General features: G+C 40.0%; 1 pseudogene; it reads left to right on the top strand.

Annotated features, from left to right (window-relative positions):
• The first annotated feature begins 10474 nt into the window (after positions 1 to 10474).
• LOC103751639 lies at positions 10475 to 11409 on the top strand (annotated as a pseudogene).
• The last annotated feature ends 11576 nt before the right edge of the window (positions 11410 to 22985 follow it).

The following is a 22985-nucleotide window of genomic DNA, read 5'->3' as shown; positions in this document are numbered from 1 at the left end:
AATTATCAATAAAAGCATTGTTCAAAACAACTGAGGTATATCAAAATACCATCACCATGGATTTTAATAGAAAAATACTTTTCATGTGTTATTGGTTAGTTTTCTATGCATGTGTTCTTTTGTTTCATCTTACAGCTTTTCTGTTCTACATTTGGATTGAAAATTATAATATTACATTAATTTATTTGATTTTTCTCATTAATAAATGTATATATTCTTTCCAGTATACCAAATTACAATGAGTATGTTAAAGGTATTGAACTTTTCGAAGTTACCTTGTAGTTCAATGAGCTAATTAACATTGACAAATTTTAGATAGTCACAAAATCCACCACGATGGACTCTGATTCATCTGGAACTGTACACTCAAATAAACTCTTCCTTCCATAAGTTACTTGGTCAAGATACTTTATCACAGCAACAGAATAGTAACTAAAAGAGTACTTGGTACCAGAGAGCTGGCTGTGGGCTCTGAGGAACCTAACCATGTGTGGCTTTTGGAGGAATGTGGAAGATTTGGACATTTGGACATGAAGAGTGTCCTTCATTATAGAAGGAGCCTGAGAGAAAGTAGTGTGGAGAGCAATGCAGTACCAGAGGGAAATAAGGACTTAAGCAGCAACTGGTTTATTTTGACAAAGAGCCTTGCTGGAGTCTGCCCACAGTCTAAGAGCTTGCTAAGTTGCAAAGTAATGGACTAATTTCTTTGGTGGACAGCATTTTAAGAGAGCCTAATGTAGAATCGGTGGCATGATATTATTGGTGAATATAATGCACATCTGCAGTGAAAATGAGCAAGTGGGTCAGAAATAAATGCAAAATGTCCAGTTTGGATTGAAAAAAGAGCATCAGGAAGTTTAATGTTGGACCGAATTTATGTGCTGAAAGAGAAAATATCTTTGATACGGAAATTAAATTGTTTAAGGAGAGCCTAGAGATTTGCACTTAAACAATGGAACAGGTACCTACAGGGCAAGATCACACAAAGCTAAGCCTCCCAATTGTCAAAGGAAAATTCTGGAGGGGTTTTCTACTCTCTAATTTATCCTAAACTTGGAGCAAAACTTGGCAGTGTCATTAACATGGCTTCAGAGGCACAAAAGATTCAAGAGTGGTGGTATCATTTGTTCTTCCTCCACGGTTTCAGAGAGCCACTTAGACTAGGCAGCATGCAGCAGGGACATCTCTGCATAAAGAAGGCTCTGAGAAGCCATGAGACCCTGATAGGCCATGGCATGAAAGTGAAGGCTTGTTGGCAGTGGGGACTCCAAGAAGATGTTGGAGAAGCTAGTGCCATGAGACATCTACTGAGGAAAGCTGCATATAGGGAGCAGTGCCAGCTCAAGAAAGAGGTGTGTGCTCCACACAACAAAGCTGGAGGAACTGAGCCATCTAAGCCCTTTGGAAGTAAAGTCTGAGAAGTCAGACATGGAGCTACCAGATTTGGTGGTTACCCTCTTGGATTTTGGTCTTGTTTTGGTTTGATATTTGCTCAGTATGCCTCCATTCCTTCCTTTTAGAATATTAATGTTTATTCCATTATATATTGGAAGAATGTAATTTGTCTTTTGATTTTACAGGGCTTACATTAAGAGATTGTCTTGAGTCTCATAAGAGACTTTGTACTCTGGACTTTTGAATAGTATTGAGACTGGTAATGATAATGGGTACTTCTAATGATGGACTAAATGCATTTTGCATTTTTATGTTGTCATGAGCCTAAAAATTCTCAATCTGTTTGGTGGACTGGAAGCTTTGCAGACTCAGGTAATGTAAGTAAAGGTTAGTGTGAATTATGAATAAATGCTGTGCTGTTGCTTCCTAACAAAATGTGAATATTGTGATGGAAAACAGAACTGAGGAAGGAGAAAAACAAAAAAATTCAGGATGTGTGTGTGTGTGTGTGTGTGTGTGTGTGTGTGTGTGTGTGTTTGAACCAAGAAAAAAAGGTAAGACCATAAGTTCATAATAGTTACTGTTTTAATTGAATTTTTACAAATTTCATAGAATACACTTTTGTACTATTGAGATCCCCTTCCCTATCTACAATTCCTTTACTGCTGCACCTGCCCAACTTCAGGTTCTCTCTCTCTCTCTCTCTCTCTCTCTCTCTCTCTCTCTCTCTCTCTCTCTGTAGATCGATAGATAGATAGGTATGCATATAGATATGGGTGGGTCCACCAAGAAAGGATACTTACTTTATACTATACAATGGAATTGTCAGATGGAAACTTTCTGCTTGTGCCTACTATCCAAAATACATTATTTTGTCTTTCAAAATGATATTATGTAGGATATGTTTATCAATATGACTTGGAGAAATCATGCTAGGGCTAAGATGGAAGCTTCATCCTTACTGTTTAATTTCATAGAGTCTGAAGGTTCTACTGAGGGATAACTTGTGAGCTGCAGTAACAACTGGCCTGGAAAGATATGCTCACTGATGCAACAGTCACAAAAATAGTCAAACAAATGTCATGAGAATAACCAGAAACTTTCTGATTTGATGTAAGACCTGCTCAACATGATGGAGCTGATCTCTGGTACTGTTTACTGAGCAAAAAGCTCATAACTGGCTAGACCTTAAGTCCTTATCTTTATACCCATACATTAATGCATCTCTCAACCACTGTAAGAGACATTTCTATTTACAGTGGATGGTGATTAATACAGAGATCGAAACTGGTCACCATTCAGAGAATAAGGCACTGCGGCATGCTCAGCTCTGAACAGGGCATTTGTATCATCTTTTCTCATCAAGGCTCAGAGATAATTATGAAAGAGGGAGCAGAAATATTATGAGTCAGAAATGAAGGACATCTGTGGCAAAACCGTATTTGCTGGACATGACAGGGCAGTTGCACACATGAACTCACAGCAGCTGTGACAGCATGCAAATGACCTGCTTAAGATCTGTACAAGATGCAGCAGCCAAAATTCTAGCATGGATGAGGGAGGGCTCATAAAGGCTCACCCCTAGCTGAAAAGCTATTGGCAATTGATGAATGCTGAGAGAGGGAGTTTCTTTCAGAGGTTTGGGCTCTGAAAGGCTCCAGTAGATGGTGCTATACACATGCACTTAAAAGTAGCATTAAGTGGACAAAATTGCTTAAAAAGTAGGAAAACCCATGAAGTTGGGAGATTAAAATGGTGTGGGAGGTAGGGGAAGATTTGATGGGATGGACTGGTGAGTAGATTTGTTCAAAACTCAATATATGCACGATGAAATTTTCAAACAGCAAAGATTATGTAATTAAATATCTTACTGCTGTCTACAAAATTATCACAGTGCAGAGTGTGAGTAGAGGGATAAACAGAGACAAGGCAGGTTAAGTCTAGGTTTTTTTTAGAATAAAATAATTAAATACTATGAAGTTGTTTTAAGTATTACTTGAATATGTCTCATTGATAATGTCAGTTTACTTTTTCTTTTTTACAAAAAACAAACTTATGCAAATTCTCTAGGCTCATTGATTCAAAACAGCTTTCTTCCAATTATGTTTTATTTTTCCCTACTTATATTAATTGTATCAATGTAATACTACTGTCCAGTGTAGTATAAGCTTGAATGAGTTTAGTTTAGAGCATGTCTATCAACAAGAGAAAGTTGCTCCCAACATCTACTTGGTAGGAGCTAATTATAATAAGAATCATATCCATTGAGAACACTCTCCCAAGAATTTTCTCTGTTAACACACCTGGGAGAGAGGTAAATGAATGGCTTGGATGAAAACAGAGCCTCAGAGATTTGGGGAAAGCATAGAAGAGCAAACCAACAAACTGTACTTGTTTTCTACTTCTGTCTGCCTGTTCTAGGTTTTATGGCACCTGTATCAACTATGAAACTGAATTATGAAGCTCACCATGAGATTTGCACTTGTGGAGAACAGTTTCTTATTCTCTCTAAGATGAAAATTTTAAGTGAATTTTTTCATAGTTGCTTTCCATTAGAGAATATATTAATAAGGTAACTGAAAGGACTCTAACTTAAAGGCCATGCATTCTCAGGGAAAGTGTGAACATCTGTGGATGTTGGTCTGATGTACACATGAATGGTAGACACTACTTCACCCTAGGGAGTCTTTTCTATACTTAAATATACCTTATTCAGTATTTCACGGAAAAACTGGTTTTCTCTTTAAAAGTATATTTTCTCTCAGCCTCAATTATAAAAAGCATATAAATTGAACCAAATAGGATTTTTTTGACATATACTAAATACGTGAATTAAGTAGGAAGTCATTTAAAGATGTAATATATCATAGGAATCCATTTTGAATATATGGTAAAACTTCCTTGAATAGATTATCCACGTTTCTATCTTGGGTCTTGGTGTCTGACTACTGTGACTGATTTCTTGTAATCTTTTACTCTGTGCACATCTAAAAGCAAGTAGAAATGTAAATGAAATTCAGTGTGAGATGAAGATGAGTTGTGACTAAGATACACTAGAATGAGCATGTCATATTCAAAGATGCCAGGACTCGTAGAGTCTGGCGAGTAATAAACTCTAAATATTTGTGCATCTACAGATCCTTGTGGAGAAAATGATGGCAATTCACTTAAAGCAGAAGATACAAAACTGATGGAAGCAGAAGCAGAAAGTAACATGAGGCTGAAAAGATGAGACCTTATAACATAACTAAAGATGTTGGACACACTTCAGAGTAAATCACAGTGGTACAGACATCTGTTGTGGTCTCTAGATTAACATGAGGAGAAATAAAGAAGGCCTAGATAAGCATCATTCAAGTAAAAACTAATTAAGTTAAACTGTGACCAGCGTCTGTATAACACAAAATGAATGAAAATGCCAGCAGCATATTGGAGGGATTACCGCCCTCACTTTCTACTAGACAGGGTAAATTATGGGAGAATTTCTGGAGGATTAAGTGTGTAAAAGTACCCTCTAAAAGCATGAAGAATGAAGATTAGTTAAAAAAATTTTAAATGTGGCTCTGAAAAATGCTAAATGAATAGACAATATACATTTTACATTGCAATTATTAACATGCGTAACTGTAGTTTTCAGAATTTCACTTTAAACAACGTAAAATCCTTTGGGCAGGTGGTGTCCACACATGTGCACATGGAGGCCATGCTATTCCTTAGGGGGCATCTAACTTGGTTTTTGAGATAGGACCGACCTGAGGCTCATCATTAGTGAGTCCCAAGGGCCTGTCTTTTTCTACTTCTGCAGTGCAGGTGTTGCAAGCACAGGCCACCACTCCCAGCTTTTGTACATGGTTTCAAAAACTGAGCTCAGGTCCTCAAGCTTACCATGACAAATATTTTATTAACTGAGCTACCTCCCAGCCCTATATAATTAATTCTTACCACACTTTTTACATAGTCCATATACAAAATAACATTTTTAGTTAAAAAATGACTTAGACCAAGATAAGTTCCTGAATTCAAGGTGTGTGAAAATAGGATTTTAAATGATATCAGCTAAATAAGTTGTCCACCTCATGCAGAAAACACCACTATACCACAGGTGCTTTCTATGGACTCTTGAAACTTGTAATTTGTAACCACAGTATCTCCCTGTTATTTGAGGCATTATTTCTTGATAGTTAGGCCTCTCTAATTACTAGCACACTATAATAATGAATGGTTGAAAACATGTGAGAACTCAAATTGGGTTTTGCGACGTCAGGTTAAGTTTAGTTTCATATGATGACATGATGAGTCCTCTATGCTTCTTCTTTACAATTTAATGGAATAGTGTGAAAATTTTTGGGGTTGTTTCTTTTAAAAAATCTGGAAGAATTTAGGGTTAGATTAATGCACCTCTCAGCTCTCACTAGAGAAGCTTCTTCATGTAGCAGGTGGTAAAGGAACAGATATTTTACCCACATAATCTCAAGCCAGACAGAATCTCAGCATGGAAGTGGGCAGTCGGGGAGGAGACCCCAGCTTTGGCTGAGGAACTCTTGGCAGCCAAGTGAGAGGGAAAGTAAGTTTTCTTTAAGGGTGTGACCATGGAGAAGTTGATCAGGCACCAGTGGATGAACTCACAGCAAAGGGTACTTGAGAGAACAGGTGTGATATATGTATGTATGTATGTATGTATATCAGAGAACATGAAATTAGGTGGGGGCAGGTATTAAGAAAAGTTCAGGTAGGGATAGAAATACAATTGAAACTTATTGTAAAAATCCAATAAAAAGGGAAAAATAAAGTTAAAAAAGTCTGGAAGAATTCATCAATGAAGCATCCAGTCCTGATCTTTGCTCTATTGGATATTTACTATTTCAGCTCATTTATGCAGAGACCCAAGCCTGCTTTGCTTAGTGGGGGAACCTAGACTTTGTGACAGCAATACCAATTGGTGCAGAGATCCATTTCAGGGGTGAGTGTTTCTTTACAGAAAGTCAACTTTATTCTCTAACAGCAAGCTTATATACAGGAGAGAGGTTAGTAGGTATGTGCAGGGTCCAGAGTACATGTAAAGTTCAATTTAGACAAAGACAAAGGGTGCTCATATTACATGTCATGCAGGTTTATTAATCCTCAGTGTGGGCAGAGGGTCCTTTGTTAAAGACCAGGGAATGTGTCAGGTTCACTTAACAGAGATGTCTTAATTTTAATTACATACATACTTAGTGTTATTGATTAGGTTTTTTTCACCTCTAGATCAAGGAAGTCCAAATGTTTTTCTTAGAACAAAGGAATTGTAAACTTTTAACCTGGCCAGCTCCCTTCTGATAGTCATTGCAGTGGTCTACATGACAGGGCTGTGAGACACTGGTTTCAGTGCATTGCCCTTTCAGCAGAGGCTATAGCCTACTTAGAAGTTCAGGCCCACCTTGTCCTAAGTCCAGCCACCTTGGTCACCTACACATTTATTATTATTGATCTATTTCATTTTCCCCCCTGCATCTTCTTGTTTTGGTTTTGACTGGATATATGTGTCTAGAGTTGTATCTATTTCTTCTAGATTTTTCTAATTTATAGAAATATGTTTTCTAAATATTGACTGAGAGTGCTCTGAATATCAATGATGTTAGAAGCCCACTTACTAGATGCATATGTGTCTTCATCTCCTTTGGGTTAGTCTGGATTATTTGGTCAGTCTGCAACAAACCATTTCACTACCCATTTTCTTCTCTCAGGTTTCATGAATTTCAGCTCCAGTTTTAATTATTTAACCCCTAATTGATGTATATCAGCTGCTTCTGTTATTTTGAGTCCTTGATGTACCTCAGAAAGTTATTCGCATGGAGTATATGTGTAATTCTTTAAATGCAGACAGTCATGGCCATGATCTTCTCCCTCAGAATTGATTCATTCTCTCTCTTAAGGTTGGTAGTTTGGGTTTGTATTCTCCTCGACTTTAATACATTTTTAATAGTCTTCCTCTTTTCTTTGATGATTGGTCAGTTAAAGATAAGCTTTTTATCATTATATTTTCATAAATTTTCTGTAGTTTCTATTTCTATTAATATGTATGTTTATTCCAATTTGATCTGGTAAAACACAAGAGGCTACTTAAATTTTCCTGTACTTGGTAAGACTTGCTTTATATTATAAAGTGTTTTATTCTGAAAAGATTTCCAAGTGCTGCTGAGAAGAAAGTTTATCTCATGGGTATTGGATAGAAAATTTTGTACATTTCTTTTTCCTGTTTATGTTTTGATGTAATTTTGATATGTCCCTGGTGATTGTTGTCTGGGTGACCCATCTCTTATTGAGAATGTGGTATTAAAGTCACCTGCCATATTGTGTTAGAGTCTGTTTCTATCCTTCCACTCAGTATTATTTTATGAAGTTGGGCACACCAGCATTTGGTGCATATATTTCAGTGCAATTTTTAAATCCATCTGATGGATTATTTCCTCTAACAATATAAAATGTCTTTATTTCTCATTAATTACTAGGTTTTGCCCTCTGTCAGGTAAGAGTAGAGGAACTCCTGCTTACTTTTAGGGCCCATTTGATTTTAATACAGTTTTTCATACTTACATTATGTCTGTCTTAGGAAGCAGGGTATGGTTTGTGCAGGCAAAAACTCTTTGGTCCTGTTTTTCACAACAATTTACTAGTCTCTGCCTCTAGATTGGAGGATTGCGATTGTCAGCAATTAATTAATTTTGAAAGGCATGTACAACTTTCTATGATTTTGTTATTTGCATAGTGTTGGGTTCCTCCCCAATACTAATGGACTATGCTCCATTACTACTGCGATACATTCTTTCCTCTATACTCACAGCTCTGTTTATCTTCCTGTTCTGTATATAGAATTCTTTTATGATTCTTCTGCAGTACTGATTTTATTATCAGACATTCCTTTAGTTGGTTCTTATGATTTTTTTACACCATTACTTGTGAAGAATGGCATTTCTGGATAAAATAACCTAGTTTGGCAGCAACTTTCATTGAGCAAGTCAAGTGCATCCTTCCATATGCTCCTAGCTTTTAGAGCTTGTGATGCTAAAGAAACTGATTGTATTTTTAAATTTTTATTTTTTGGACCCTGTATGGGGTGTGCAGTGTGTGTATATGAGAACAGGTGTTCAGGCTGGACAGAAGACAACATAAGATCCCCTAGAACTGGAGATGCAGGCATCTGTTAGCACCCCCACACCCCCAACTTTTGTATTGGGAACCAACTTGGGTCCTGTGCAAGACAATACATGTTCTTGATCTCTAAGCCATATATTCAGCCTCAACTAAAAAGCCAATATTATGGGGCTGAAGAGATGGCTCAGCATTTAGGGAAACTGGCTTCTCTTGCAAAGGACCTGGGTTCAATTCCCAACACTCACATTGTGGTTAACAACCTTCTATAACTCCACTTCCAGGTGATCCAATGCCCTCCTCTGTCCTCTGAGGGCACTGCACGATGTGGGTGCACTTACATACATCCAGGCAATACATGCACACAAATGAAATAAAAATAATAAATATTTTTAACAAACTAATGTTTTTCTTATGGGTTTGTTACTATATGCGACTAGGAGCTTCATTCAGTTTTCAGTCATTTTTCTTTATTCTGTGTACTTAATGTTTTGAGTTACCAGGACATGAGGAGGTTTTTTTCTGTTTGGCTTCCTAAAAGACTCATGGATCTGGATCAGAGATGGTTCAAGTTCAGACAGGACTAGGTGAGCTACTGAGCACAGGAGCAAGCCTTCCACAGAGTTAGAAGGCTCTCATTTAAAGATCCTTTGAAGTTGGTGGAGGTCTCACAGGGTTTTACTGAAGTTCCTTACGTGGCAAGGGCCAGGGATACAGCTGTATAGTTCTGTCTACTACCTATTGAAACTCACAGACTTTCTAGCACACCCACCTCAGAAAGTAGCTGCTCTCCAGAAGTTCCTAGCTTATTCCATGGGAAGTCTATAATATGCTGTGTGGTATTGTTGTCATCTCCTCTCCAAACCCTGCTATTGAAACAATATTAAGTATCTAATTACATTTTTTAAAACCTTTACACTTGGACAAATTAAGGGAAAGTTACCATGAAAGATCAAATGTTTAATGCTTTGAGTAGTTACTCAAGAAAAATATGGACACATTGGGCTGGAGAGATGGCTCAGCGGCTAAGAGCACTGACTGCTCTTGCAGAAGACCCGGGTTCAATTCCCAGCACCTACATGGAAGCTACAAACTGTCCCTTAACTCCAGTTCCGGGGGAATCCAAAGCCCTCTTCTGACTTCCACAGCATTGCCTGACACAAGTGCCGTCAGCCACATACATGCAAGCAATACACTCATACACACAAAATAAGAATAATAAATGAAATATTAAAAAAAGAAAAGTATGGACATAAAAATTCAAATTTTCAGCATAGGAACACTGCACCGTTGCACCTTAACTTGATCTGAATTTATACTTGAAGAAACTAATATAGAAAGAATTTGAATTTCTTTCACAAATTCTCGAAATGAAATGATTATTCATCTATTAAATGGATGGAACGATCCTTGTCATTCTCACACGTCCAGGTGCTCCATCTTCTATTGCAAAGGAGAAGCTCTTTATGTTCTCCTGGTTTCTACAGTGTCTCATAGGCATGTTTCTTAGTAGGAATCATTTGATCCTAGTACAGCACACTGTACTCACATCAGCAGACACCTCGATATGGGAGCCATGACCTTAATTCTAGGAGCATCTTTAGGTGAGGTTTATGCTAGGTAAGGCTTGAAAATTAATTGCTTTGAAGACTCATCAACAAAGGCACTTTGACTTTTCTGGGAATCCTCACCTCATAATTACTGAAAATGTTATTTAAAGGGGAGGAAATGATGCTACAGAATACTGGCTTACCTATTAAGTTAACTGACTTTACTAATTATTTCGTAAAGAGAACCTTGGTCCCCTAATAACAGAATTATAATTTCTTTCTGCAAAGTTATTTGACTTACTTTGAATGAGGAAATGCCAATTCTCAATTATATTTTGATCCCCTGTAATTCTTTCTACTTTTTGCCCCTTCCTCACTACAGGCGAATAACATTGCAGAGAATGGCTGTCATCAATGAGAGCCACCCTGAAGAGTTCATTCTACTGGGCTTTGCTGACCATCCCTGGCTGGATCTCCCTCTCTACATTTTCCTTCTGGTAACCTACCCCCTGGCCTTGGTAGGGAACATCACCATCATTCTGGTGTCCACATTAGACTCCCATCTGCACAGCCCCATGTATGTCTTTCTCATCAACCTCTCCTTTCTGGACATGTGCTATACAACAAGCATTGTGCCTCAGATGCTGTTTAACCTGGGAGGTTCCACAAAGACTATCAGCTACATGGGGTGTGTAGTTTACCTTTATGTCTTCCATATAACAGGGGGCATGGAGTGTCCTCTCCTGGCTATCATGTCCTTTGACTGCTATATGGCCATCTGCAGACCTCTGCAATACACCCTCATCATGAATCAGTGAGTCTGCATTTTGCTAGTGTCCCTTATGTGGCTCATAGGAGTGATCTTTGCTTTTTCAGAGGCCACTCTTAAATTACAAATGCCACTTTCTGGTGTTGATAAATTGGATCACCTGTGTGAGATTCCAGTTCTAATAAAGATGGCCTGTAGGGAAAAGGAAGCTAATGAGCTTGCTCTCTCTGTGGTGTGCACTTTTATACTAGCTGTTCCTCTGTACTTAATTCTTGCTTCCTATGTTAATACTGGATGTGCTCTTCTTAAAATAAAATCTTCAGAGGGAAGGAAGAAGGCCTTCGGAACATGTCCTTCTCATCTCATCTCATTTCCATGTTTTACGGTCCAGACATTGTCATGCACCTTCAGCCTTCTTCCTCCATCACAAGGGACCAGCAGGAGTTTATGGCTCTCTTCTATGCAATGATGATGCCTGCACGGAACCCTTTCATTTATACTCTCAGAAACAAGGATGTAAAGGGGGCCTTAAGGAAGTTGTTGAGAAGCATTTTCAGTTTAAAGTGAAACTAGCTTGATATCAAAGAAAATGATGTAATAATTGGAGGTTTATATTAATCTATCTAATAATGTTCACATGCTCCAGTTTCGTGGAATTTATCTTTCTTGCAAAACCTGGCTCATTTCTAGTATTTTTTGGTTTGGGTTGGATATGGATGACATTGAGCTAATATGTTCCAGTTTGGGCACTGCATTTGTAAAGATGTTGCAAAACACAGGCCGTTTCTCTCACAGATTCATATTGAACTAGTTACTGTGTTAAGTAAATAAAAGCAGCAATAGTACATTAAATTGTGAGTCTATTAGGTCTGAATCATTGTAAAATCACTCAAAAAATGGAATCAGTGGGTTTCCTACTAGCCTTATCTGAAAAACCTTAGTCTGCTCTGGGACTTTGATCAGTATGTCTGTGACCAGTATGGATTTGTAATGTGGGAGAAAGACTCTATGCTTATTTGTACGCTTAGCAAACCTCAGCTCATATGAATGCTATTGCTTCATTTAAAATGCTTTGAGAATTTGACTTTTTAAATTAGGGAGAAATGCTTTGATATTTAACTAAAGAATTTCTCATTAAATATTAAAATGGACAAATCTATGGATAATATTTAATGTTCTTAAACATAAAAAGCATCAGTCTTTTGGATCAATGAGAAAAAAGAAAGTGACATTACAGTTAAATCATAGTCTGGAAACATTTTTGAGAACAAATTGGGGCATTTATATGTGACATTTGCAATTGATCATGAATCAATATGAGAAAGAAATTGTTTCATTTCTAAGATGGAAGTGGGTGAGTTACATTGATAAACAGAGTTTAAGATACATATTTTAGAAGCAAGTGGTATTGAACCAGAAACTTAAAAATTTGACATAAAATTCATTACAATTCATGAAGAATAAATTCGTTGATTTGATGTTGAAAATCTACTACTTGATACTGAATTATCTCTTAGTTACGTTTCCACGGCTGTAATAAAAACATTGATCAAAGCCAACTCTGGGAGGAAAGGATTTATTTTATTTAACATCTCTCAGGTCATAGCTTATCACTGACTGAGGGAAGGCAAGGCAGGAACTTGGAGCAGTATCGTGGAGCACAGACCATGGAAGGAACAGTGATAACTGGCTTACCCTCCCACCTTCCATGGTCACCTTATTTCTTATATCACACAGGACAATGTGCCCAGGGATGGTACCACCCACATTAGGCTAATATCCCATAGGCCAGTCCCATGTATGACATTCCCCAATTGAGGTTCCCTCTAACCAGGTGTGTCAAGTTGACAACTGAAGTTATCCAGCACCAATGCACTTAGTGAGAATTCAATATGTTGTTTCATATTATACCCCCCAAAAAAGTCTTCTGGTCTTTTCCAAAATGCCTTCTTGTTATAACTGAAGTCTGAACTAATCAAGGAAAATCACATGTTCTTCTGAACACAATTCCAAGAATCCAGACCCAGCTTTTGAAAAATACTAGATCAAGGGCTGGGGAGATGGCTCAGCAGGTAAGATCACTTGCTAAGCAAGAAGGTGGACCTGAGTTTGTGTCTCCAGGACCACATAAAAACCTGGGGATGGCAGTGCACACATCTGTGACAGGTGGAGACAGGAGGATCTTTAAAGCTTGCTGATGTCCAGCTGAGATGCAAAATCATTGAAAGACCCTGGCCCAAGGAAATAAGGCAGAGACTGACAGAGCAAGGAACTTCATCTGCTTGGCCTCTGACTGGGCATGCCTAGGCCTTCCCACTATCACACAGCTACACACACACACACACACACACACACACACACACACACAAACACACTGCCTCTTCATCCCTCACATGGAAAACATTAAGGGAAGCCCCAGTTTTAAAGACCTTAAGAGTTTACATTACTCTGTGAGTATCTTAGGGAATTATTCCATGTTTATATATTGTAGGAAACCAGGGTGGCATGCCCTAGGGTGAGATGAGCCTAAAACTTTTAAGTCCAGGCTATGTTCTCTGCTGAAGTGTGGGACACTGAAAAGAGCAGCTTTGATATCCCTATCTTAAAGAACATTGAGATTAGCAGGAGTAAAGTAGCTGGGTCCAAAATTCAGGTTCCTCCTTCTGAGTGAGAGCATCCTGGTGAAAAGCCCTTTGTCCACCTCCTTGTCCCAAACAGATACGCAGCTATCACTAGTTAAAAGAATAGGCCAGGTTAAAGGTTTACTCCTGGGATAAAAGCTAAAAGTTTACTGTGCTTTTGTCCTGAGGAAAAATAAAACATTGTGGAAAATAAATTGCCAGATAGGCACCAGTAACCCTGAGTAAAAGTTCCAGCATCCTGTTTTACAAACAGCCCCTAGCTGGCACCATCAAGAAGCTATATGTCCTATTTCTTTGTGCCCTAAATCTTTGTATGTAACTACCAAACCCCACATGACTGCCATTTCCTTATAATGTATAAAAACCCTCTGATTTTCTTAATAAATGGCTAATTGTAAAGGAATACACAAGCCCCAGAGTCTGGGACTCTGTAACAAATCGGGTATCACCACCACAGGTGAGGTTCCCCTGCCAAGCAAGGCAGACTTGTGTCTCTGTAACGTATCCTGGGGAATTTAAAGTTGTCTGATTTATGGTTCTCATTATTATTCTACATCGTTGACTTGACTGGATTTAGAATCACAAAGGAGACATACCTCTGGCTGTCTTTGAAGGTTTTTCCAAAGAAGTTAAACTTAGGAAGGAGGGCCCATTCATGAACATGAGTGGACACCATCCCACAGGTGTAACCTAGACTGGAAAGTGACGGAAAAGAAGAAAATCTGATGAGCCTCATCTTTCTCTGATTTCTGAGAGCACATTGGGTATGAGCATGAAGCTTTACACAGCTTTGCTGTGACAGCCCGAGTCACTCCTGCTTCCACATCTCCCCAGCAGATTGGACTGCATCCTCAAACAAAGAGCCTAGGTATTTTGATAACAGCTATGAGAAATGTAACTACTACTGTTATGGCCCCAAACGGAGTTCTCCAAATTGTAATAGCCAAGGATAAAGCAGCCACTTTAAACTTCAAAAGCTAGAAAAACAGCTAGTTTCAGGGTTAAGCACCTGAATTTAGTTGATTCCCCTTAGAAGAGTGCTTTCTTTGAAGTAGCTGACCTTGGTTTTCCCAGACAACTGTAGCTGCGCTTAATCAGAAAGTGCCTTACTGTCAAGGTCTCTATGCCTCTGTTACCAACACAAGTTTGTTTTGGCTTCTGTAGTTTGCTTATCTGCTAACTTGTGTGATGAAATTCCTATGGTATTTGTGGGTTTTGCCTTTTAAAGCTACTTCCAACCTTCCCTTTGGGTGGGTCTTAAATCTAAGGGACCATGGATGGCTAGAGCCCTAATAAATTTGACCAATTAAAATTTTAATTGCATATGGTGGTCTTTTTCCCAGTGGTTTCAAATGTCATAACATTTTGTAGGCCATAGTGAGAATCTGGGAGACCCCAGACCCAGGACAGGGGTCCAGGATAGGCCAAATCCACACACTGTACTCAGCTTATTGGGCCCAGCAATGACTGTGTACACTGTCCTGGATCTGAAGGATGCTTTTTTCTCTTTGTTTCTGGCATCAGTGAGCCAACCCATTATTACATTTGAATAGGCAGACCCTGAAGCAGGGTTTAGTGGCCAACTGACCTGGACTTGGTTGCCACAAGGGTTTAAAAATCTCCCACACTATTTGATGAAGCCCTCAGTGCATACCTGCTTGAATACCACCAAGAACACTCAAATATCATCCTCCTGAAGTACGTGGACAACCTCCTTATAGCCACCCACACCCAGGAGGATTGTCAGCAAGCTACTGAGAAGCTGCTTGAGACCCTCCAGCTACTGTGGTACCATGTGTCTGCAAACAAAGCCCAATTGTACTTCAATAAGGTAACTTATCTGGGGGTATTGCTTAGTAAGTGGCAGAAGAACCATGTGTCCAAGCAGAATTCAAGCCATCCTACACATTCCTGAGAATCAGGACCAAAAGCAAGTGAGAGAATTCCTGGTGACAGTTGGATATTGCAGGCTCTGGATATCTAACTTTGCTGAGATGCCTAAGCAATTATACCAAAGCCTGGGAGGAAATGGTCCCCTGAGTTTGAAAGAAAATGAAAAGGAAGTTTTCCAAAGGCTTCAAACAGCTTTAATGTCAGCTCCAGTGTTGTAACTTCCCAGCATTGCTAAACCCTTCCACATATTTGTGGGTGAATGAAATGGAGTGGCAAAGGGTATACGGACTCAAACGTTTTGGGGCCCTGGAAGAGATCTGTGGCCTGTTTGTCCAAAAGTCTTGACCCTCTTGCAGCAGGATGGCCACCCTGCATCTGAGCTGTTGTGACTACAGCACTGCTATTATGAAAGAAACTGATAAAGTAACTGTAGGACAGGAGTTGTCATCACTACTCCTCACTCGATTGAAATTCTCCTTAGGGGAGCTTCTGAGTGCTGGATGTCAAATGCCTGTATTACCCACTATCAAGCTCTTTTGCTAGATGCACCCAGGGTCAAGTTCTCAGCACCTGTAGTGCTGAATCCAGCATCCTTCCTGCCGGACTCTGCAGAACAGGCTGCCCACGACTGTGCCCAGGTTATTGATCATCTACAGTATGGACGATCAGACCTTCGAGATGAGCCCCTGGGAAGGGCTGGTGCAACCCTGGAAGCAGCTACATACATGATGGAATCAGGTATATAGGAGCAGCTGTAGTAACTCTGCAGTAATTTGGGCCCAGTCTTTGCCCCAGGGAACGTCAGCCCAGAAAGCAGAGCTAATAGCTCTAACCCAAGCACTGAGATGGGGGAATGGGCACACTATCAGTGACTACACTGATAGATGATACGCTTTTGCCACTGCACATGTCCATAGTGCCTTGTATCAAGAAGAGGCCTGCTTACTTCAACAGGAAATGCAATTAAAAACAAGGAAGAAATTATAGCCCTATTGTCAGCTAGCTGTTTGCCTGAAAAACTTGCTGTTATCCATTGCCTGGGGCATCTAAGGGGGACTCCGCTGAAGCAAAGTGCAACAGATTTGCCGATGTTACAGGCAGGGAAGCGGCCATAAAGGCAGTGGAACCCCTTGAAACATTAGGCCCCCTCCAGTCCTTACACTTCCTCCGGAACCAGCCCTGCTGCAAATAAACTACGTAGACTGACAAAGAGGAGGAATGGGCCCATGACAAAGGGGCTACTAAGAAAGAGTACTGGTAGTGTCTTCCCAGACAGACAGCCCATTTTGCCCACCACTCTAGGGTCATCTCTTCTCTATCAACTTCACCAAAGTACACACTTGGGATCAACCAAATTAAAGGAACTGATCAGAGACAGGTTCTTCATGCCCCATCTGGGTAAAAAGTTGACAACATTAACTGTTGCTGTACCAAGGTAAATCTAAGAGGGGGTAATCCAGAGCCCCTGGGCATCTGGGAAAGAGGACTTAGTCCTGTTGAACATTGGGAAGTGGACTTTATTGAAGTCATTCCAGTAACATTTGGATATCGGTATTTACTAGTATTTGTGGATAGAATCTCAGGGTTGGTAGAGGCTTTTCCCACCAGATCAGAGACAGCTGGAGTAGTTACTAAAAAGCTATTTTGGAAATCATTCCCTGATTTGGCTTCCCCTCCTCACTGTGGTCTGACAATCGTTCAGCCTTCATCACTACAGTGTCACAGCAAGTGGCCAAAATACTAGGGATACACTGTGCCTATCAGCTGCAAAGTTCAGGTCAGGTAAAAAGAACTAACAGAACCATTAAGGAGACTTTGACCAAATTCTGGGCAAAGACTGGCAAAGAGTGGACTGAGTTGCTTCCCACGGTCCTTTTTAGGATCAGGTGTTCTCCCTACCAGGACAAACTAACACCATTTGAAGTAATGTTGGGATGCCCATCACCACTGATTCCTATGAAAGAGAAGCTGCAAGCCATAGACTTTTCTAACTTTTCATTCATAAAGTCCTTCCAGGCTTTGCACCTGGTATCTCATGCCATCCAGTCTCATCTCTTGCCTCCACACCCCTTCCTTGCTTTGCACACCAGCACACAGATTTCAAGCTGGGGACCTAGTGTGGGTCCGCAGCTTGCCCAGCCAAACCTTGGAGCCCTTCTGGAAAGGTCCAAATCCTGTGGTTCTAACCACTCTCACAGCTGTTAAGGTAGTGGGAACTACAGCATGGATTCACCATTCTCACCTGAAAGCAGACACAACTACTGAGAAAAACAGAAAGTATCACAAGGTCCATAGCATCCCCTAAGGATGCGGTTGTTGGAACCTTGGACTCAGACTAGCACAGATATAGGAAGCTGTGGTGGTTTGAATGAAAATGTCCCCTATAGGCTCCAAGGAGTTGAACATTTTGTCCCCAGATGGTGGCACTGTTTTAGGAGGTTTTAGAAGGTGTGGAATTCCTAGGATGTCACTGGGGGTGGGTTTAGAGAGTTCTTAAACCCTGCCAGATCTCCAGTTGCTCTGTAGCAACTGTGCCTGCATAATGATGTGAGAGCTTAGCTTCTGCTGCTTCTGCTCCAGCCACCATGCCTCCCTGATGTGATGGACTGTAGTACCCTTGTAAGAGTAAGCTTAAATAAACTCTTCCTTCTATAAATTGCTTGGGTCAGTATTTCTATCACAGCAACAGAAAAGTAACTAATATAGAAGCCTAGCTGGTACTATTCACATGTGGCCAGCTAGAAATGTTGAGGCCTAGGATTGGGAGTTGACCTGAACCTCAGATGGAAAATTGTTAGTTGTTTTTTGAAATGCTGCTGCTCAGCCTGTGTTTAAACTAAATTTGTGTGACCTCTTCAATAACAAGGAAGTTATGGATGAATAGTCATTATCATAGAGCAAACCCAGTTTGTTGGAGAAAGTTTCAGGAATGGGGAATACGGTGTTTTAAATTTCAGGCTTGCCCTGCCAATTGGACAGCACATGGGCAAGAGATTACCCTTGCTAATCCTCAGGTTGTGAAACTGAGTCCACTTAGGGCAGAAACAAAGATTCATTTATTCATTTACAGCAGGAAACTCCCTCCCAAGATTGTGTTCCAGGGAAGTGCAACTCTTTCACTCTTTCACTCTGAGAGTTGTGGCATGGAATGAGTTAAGTGTATAACATTGACTTACAGGCCAAACCTCCTTGGGGCTTAAGCTAAATTTAAAACATATGTAAAAAATGACCCTGATGTGGAATTTACTATTCAGAAGAAAATGCCTCCCCACAGAGCTCATATTACAGAGTCAGAGAGGACCTGGCTACCCCATCCTAAATCATAACAACCCACCTCCTCTTCCCTTACCCTAATATATATCAGACTCCTGCCACTACCACTGAAGCCAGTTCTTTTTCCTCAAAAACTTTACTCCTATGGCAATGAATGGTCCCAGCCTCAAAGGAAATATCTAAGATTAAAAACCTCAAGGTTAATTCATAATAGGATGAACTATACTGCTCCTGATTTGGTACAGGACTGTTGGTTGTGCCTAGATCCCAAACCTCCCTTTTATGTGGGAATAGGGGTCAATATCTCTATTTCTCCTACTACCACCCCACAGGAAGTCACAGATTGCAGATCACAAGAAACTATAATAACCGTAGGGGACCTACAAAAAAAGGGGACATGTTTGGCTTCCTCAACTTATGTCATCTCTAATTCCCCTTATAGTCAGTCCTGTAGTTCCCTAATTCATACTATTAAGTCAACTTCTGATGGAATACATTTCCGAACCCCAAAGGGGATCCAGTAGGCTTGTACTTTTGGTCTTGCTCAATGTGTAACAACAGAACATCTGGAATTGGAATCTGAAAAGGGAAGTCTATGTGTATTGATCTATGTTCTTCCTCACATATGCATATACAATGGGCTTCAATTAAGAAAGCAGTATTTAAACAACCATGGATGAACTTGAAGAGAACAGTCCCAGCTATACTTCTACCCCTTCTATTGGGAACTGGTATTGTAGGCTCTGCCACTGCAGGAGATCAAAACTTTAAAATTCTACATGCCAAAGTGTATCAGGACATTCACTGTCTTAGAAATTCTATAGGACAATTAGAAAAATAAGTGGACTCCCTGGCAGAAATGGTTTTACAGAACCGTAGTGGGCTGGAACTGTTGTTTTTAAAAGAAGGAGGCCTTTGCATAGCTTTAGATTAAAAGATCTGTTTTTATGTGAACAATTCAGGAGTAATAGAGAAAGCCTAGCCTTAGTAAAACAAAACCTAGATCAAAGAGCCGAAGAATGGGCTAAGGCTTCAAATTGATATGAGTCACTCTTCTCCTCGTCTCCCTGGCTCACCACTCTGCTAATGAATCAGTGATTTGATTCATATGAGCCAAAACCAGTGGGGAATGTTTTGGCGCCAAATGGAGCCCCCCAAATTGTAATAGCTAAAATAACATCATTTTGTATAAAGCAGCCACTTTAAACTTCAAAAGCTAGAAAAAGAGCCAGCTTCCAGATTAAGCACCTGAACTTTGTTGCTTCCTCTTAGAAGAGTACTTTCTTTAGAGTAGCTGACTGTGGTTTTCTTAGACATACTAGCTGCCCTTAATCAGAAAATGCCTTACTGTCTAACTCTCTATGCATTGTTAAGTGAAAAACTAACACAAGCTTGCTTTGGCTTCTGTAGTTTGCTTATCTGCTACCTTGGGAGTCCTGACCACATTCAGGACCACCTGGCATTACTCATGTGTGATCAAATTCCTATGGTATTTGTGGGTTTTGCCTTTAATAGTTAGTTCCACCCTCCCCTCATGGCTGTGTATGGGGGGCGCAGGGACCTCGGGGCCCCAGCTGTTAGCTTGGTGCCCATCCCCTACGCGCACCTGGAGCGGCGGCGAGTCTGGTTGTGCACCACATTGCTGTCCACCACTGGGGTGCTAAAGGTCTCACGCTAGCATGCTGCAAGTCCCCTGCGCACACCTGGAAGGCGGCAGGTCCCGCAGTGTCTGCTCCACATTCTCCACCACTTTCCTGCATCTCTGTGGGTCTCCGCTGCTGGGGCTTGCCCGGCCGGGTTCTGCCCTAATTTCACCCGTGCACTTCCTCAAGATGCGAAATCCACCGGCCACTGGATCACAAGGGAAGGAGCGGGGCGGCTAAAGCTTTCTCCAGGGAGACTGGATCGCAGGCAATAAGACACAGGACTCAGCTTAGTCCGTGTTACAGCTCTTTATTAAGTGACTCTGCTTGGCTCCAAGTCTCAGTGTCCCAGCTCCAGCTCCTAGTGATCCAGCTGCAATTATTGGGGGGAAACCAGGATATTTTATACCGTGGGGGTAGTGGTAAAATCTTTAGCTGATAGGTACTTTGTGAGATACCCTATTTACATATGGAAGTGGGCTCCTGCCATGCTGCCAGACTGTCTGAAAAGCACACAGGAAAACCTGGCATTTCCTGAGATACCCTATTTACATATGGAAGTGGGCTCCTACCATGCTGCCAGACTGTCTGAAAAGCACACAGGAAAACCTGGCATTTCTGGAGCCGGAGGCCATGTTTCTGTGGCCTTGCTTTGGCTTCTGTAGTTTGCTTATCTGCTAACTTGGGCATCCTGTCCATATTCAGGACCACCTGGCATTACTCACATGTGATGAAATTCCTATGGTATTTGTGGGTTTTGCCTTTAAAAGTTAGTTCCACCCTCCCCTCGGGGCTGTGGGTCCTAAATCTGACTAAGGGACCGTGGACAGCTATAGCCCTAATAAATTTGACCAATTAAAATTTGAATTGAGTCTGGTGGTCTTTTTTTCCCAGGTTTTCAAATTCTGTAACAGTGTCAAGTTGACAACTTAAGCTATCCAGCATAGCATTACTTATGTTGGTAGATTAGACTTACAGCATATATGTGCTCCTTAGACTAGTATAGGAAATTTAAAGAGCCAATGTTTTTACAAAAAAAAAAAACAGGTTATTTTGAGAAAGTGTGGGGTTTGTGACATTTCTCAGTAATATTTTGATGCCAGTACAATCTTAGCTATTTTTGTTGTTGTTGTTGTTGTTGTTGTTGCTACTGTGTTGGTTTTCGACACGGTCACCCTGGCCCTAGCCCACCTGGAACACATTATGTAGAAAAGGCTGCCTTCAGTCTCTCAGAGATTTACCTGCTTCTGTCTCCCGAGTGCTGGCATTAAGGGTGCATGCTAACACACCTGGCATCAATCTTAGGTATTTTAACAAATAAGACAGACTGTAACAAGTGCTTCCTCAAAGACCACTGCAAGAGGCAGCATTCTTCAAGGACTCACAAACTAGTTTGTGAGGTTGTCTGTCTTGTCTCAATTTAACTTCAGACTGAGTTCACAGTGGCCTTTATAACTTGAGTACAAGAAGAAGAGTCAAAGTCTTACCTGTGATGTCTACATTTATTGAGATTACCTAATACTAGGAGTACATACTGCTCTCATCAAATACATTTGTTTGTCCTTACTCATCTGCCACACAGAACAAAGTTATACTGAGGTCAGAGTTCATTAGTTCTACATTAGGTTAATTACCCCATAACCATCATACAGTATATAAAAGAATGGTCCCCTCCATTTTGTAAAACTAGATCTCAAACTCCTGTAAATTTTCACGTCACTCTGAAAAGCCTAAGGACACACTCATTAGAAGTCCACTTAGTTTGCAAAGTTATCCCACTGCCATCAAAAATCCCTGCCATCTAGCCTACTGAGAAACCTACACACTCTCCTGAGACGCTGATAACCCTTAAAAATTTACTTCTAGCACAAGGTCAAAGCACCTGCTCAACTAATACATTACATCCTGCATAAATTAAAAATGATTGTCCCATGATACAAAAGATACATTTCCTAGGAAATTGCTTGCTATTAAATAGTTACATAAGATTCATAGACAACAAAGTAGGGATGCAAGGAACACAAAACCACAGGAAGCATAAAACCACAAAGTATCCCAAAATTTCTCTACAAGTAGTTCTAAATTTTAATGAAATATGCCCCAGAAAGTGTATTCAAAACCATGATCCTAAGAAAATGCATCAACATGCAAAACAATACTTACAGTATAAAATAGTGGGAAAAATAATTCACAATATGAGTGTTAAAATGACAGCTATTTTGTTGACATTAATGCCAACAAAGAAATATAAATAATAAAAATAGTAAGTCAGAAATCTTGGAAATGAAAAATTCAATAGGTGAAATCAAAAACAAAAAATAAAAAACTAGTTAATGGGATATCTCAGGGAGTAAGGATGCTTGTGGTCATGAATTTTCTCCACAGGACAGGCATAATAGAAGAAGTTGACTCTCTTACAAGTCGTCCTCTGACCTTCACAAGTGACTCACACAGAAATACCAACAAATGAATAAGGTATAATTAATTTTATTAAACTGATTACTTCTCTGCCTTTTGACTAAGACGAAATTGTAACTAGGACTGAGAGATTCCACACTAGAGATCACAAAGAAGGAAGAATTTATGAACTTGAGAATTGTCTTCTGAAAAGTACTGGTCAAATAAAGTATCTTATTTTTAAAGAATGATAAATAAAGGTAAAGAAAAACTAGGTAAATTGGCATGAGGTCCC

The sequence above is a fragment of the Nannospalax galili genome, unplaced genomic scaffold, assembly GCF_000622305.1.
Source record: "Nannospalax galili isolate Female #2095 unplaced genomic scaffold, S.galili_v1.0 scaffold628, whole genome shotgun sequence".
NCBI classification, from domain to species: domain Eukaryota; kingdom Metazoa; phylum Chordata; class Mammalia; order Rodentia; family Spalacidae; genus Nannospalax; species Nannospalax galili.
This window is presented reverse-complemented; position numbering and strand designations above follow the sequence as displayed.